A 2,334-nucleotide genomic window follows, 5' to 3' on the forward strand; every position below is an offset into this window, starting at 1 on the left:
TTAGAGCATTTGAGTGCTGGGGTGAGCTCAGTCTAGAGGGAGTTGGGTGTCTTTGGAGCCCGGGGAAGTTTAGAGGGTTACACTGGGAGTTCTTTCTGCAGACTAGAGCTTCCTCCACCCTCATGCCCTCCATCCACATCCATCCTTACATTCTGGCAGGGCCAGGAAGAGCCTGTGGGGAGTCCCAGGACTTGTCCTGGAGCTTGGGAATGCAGGGGCGGGAACGGGGGGCAGATTCCTGAAGCTTCCCATCTACTCTCTAAGCCTCCTTCATGTTAAAATGTAAAACTGAATATCATTTTCTGGCCTTGAGACAAAATTTTTCTTAAAAAATAAAGAGGTGCATGTATGGGTTCACATAGAAAGATAGTGAATGTTCTATATATTGGATATAGAAATATATGCATCCAGGATTTGGGTGTTTGGTTATTTACAGACTGGATTTTTATTGAATAATAAAGAACATGTAGTTTATTGTTTAAGAGGAACAAGTGCTGGCAGCTGTTGTATTTTCTCTCGGAAGCATGGCATTTATGCAACTGCCATATCAGAGTTAAACGTGAGACTTCTGTGAGACGCACAGTGACTTTTGCACGAGGGGCATCAGCACATGCATCCTGCCCTGGAAGTCGGGGCTGGGAAGGCGAGACAGCAGTATCAGCCAGTGACATTGTCCCAGGCATTACTTGTTAATGGAGCGCCTGTAATCCTGGCAGGCACCCATGCCAGCTTTCACCGTGCCCACTGGGGACACCTCTGAGGGACATCTGGTGGTGGGGAGCAGGGTGGATGGGTGGTGGTGGACCTTCTCTGCCAGGTGGGAACATGAAGACGTTTAGTGACCTGCCCAAGGACACTTACAGTTTTTGTCAGAGGTCAGATTCAGATTTTCTAAGGGCCCTGGGAGTAGGTCACAATAGGTCATGGGAGTGGCCTGGTCCACACTGGCCCACTGGTCCTGCCAGGAGCACACATTTCTACTTAGCATCTGTCTTTACCACTTGACTTCTCAACAGGTTGAGAACAAGAGTCAACATGGTAGTGGGGGGGCAGGTGATGCGAAATGAGTAATTACTTTTTCCTTTTGGAGGCCAGCCATCTGCCAGACGCACCTGCCCATGGAACCGCGCAATGGTTCACGGTTTAAGCCCCAGTTGCAGGTAGAGCGGGGCATGCCTCCCGTTAGAGAAGGGCTCCCCAGCTCCCCGTGCTGTGGACTAGTATTGGTCTGTGTCCTAGTAGAAACTGGGCTGCACAGCAGGAGGTGAGCGGCGGGTGAGGGGGGCAAAGCTTCATCTGTATTTGCAGCCGCTCCTCAGTGCCAGCATCACCTCCTCAGCGCTACCTCTGATCATCAAGCGTTAGATTCCCATAGGAGCACCGGTACCTGGTGCTAAAAAGGTGGAGACCGCTATGTTATAGGCTTTGGAGACGAGTGACAGGTGTGCCAGAGACTCAGCTCTGGGGGAGGTTGGTGGCATGGTCAGACAGCCTTCCTAAATGGAGCAATCAGCTGAAGTCCAGCTTTCTCCTGGCACCCTGGGAGGATCGGGGTTATACTCGTTGGCCTCCCTTCCCAGGGAGACAGCTCCAGGGCTGGGAGGAGCCCTTCAACTCGGGTCAACCAAGTATCTCATGATTGGGAGCAGTGAGCTGGAGAGGGAGTTACAGGGTCGTACACACAGGAACCAAGGGGGCAGTCCCTGCTGCGGAGGCCTCAGGGTTCCAGGCATGAGACTCGGGAACCAGCATAAAGGCGGTCCAGGATGGAGTGAGGTCCAGGACGGCAGCCGCGGGTCCTGCAGTGGAGACAGGACTCTCAACTCGTGGTCACAATGAGCAGTCTAAGCAGTCACAGGGTCTCTCCCACAGGTGGCTAGGTGTAGAGAGCGTGGGGGGCTTCTAATCTGGTAGAGCCATGACAAGCATTAAATGATTTTCAAGTAGAGAATTGCCGATTATAATATCGGGAAAACAAAGTAACAAGTGAGACTAATGAAAATTCAAGTTTCCTTTCCTGTGAAGTTCCACAGGATATGGCAACAATCACTAACTGTATTTTAGGACTCCTTTGTTTCTCATCGTATTTCCAGGCAAAGTAGGCATATTCCAGAACAGAACGGCAACAGTTACGAATACCTTCCCAAGAGTATATGGCACGGGAAAACAAGATGAATGTTCTCAGTTTAGCCCTCATTAACTCAGAGTAGTTGAACAAGTTTTTTCTGCAAAGGGCTCTCTCCATCTGCAGCGACAGGAGGGAGGAGACCGTCCATCTACTCGAATGCGTGTAATCGTGGAGGTTCCTTCCCCTAAGGCCCGCTTATGTACGTT

This window comes from Pteropus alecto, unplaced genomic scaffold, assembly GCF_000325575.1.
Source record: "Pteropus alecto unplaced genomic scaffold, ASM32557v1 scaffold1991, whole genome shotgun sequence".
Taxonomy (NCBI): domain Eukaryota; kingdom Metazoa; phylum Chordata; class Mammalia; order Chiroptera; family Pteropodidae; genus Pteropus; species Pteropus alecto.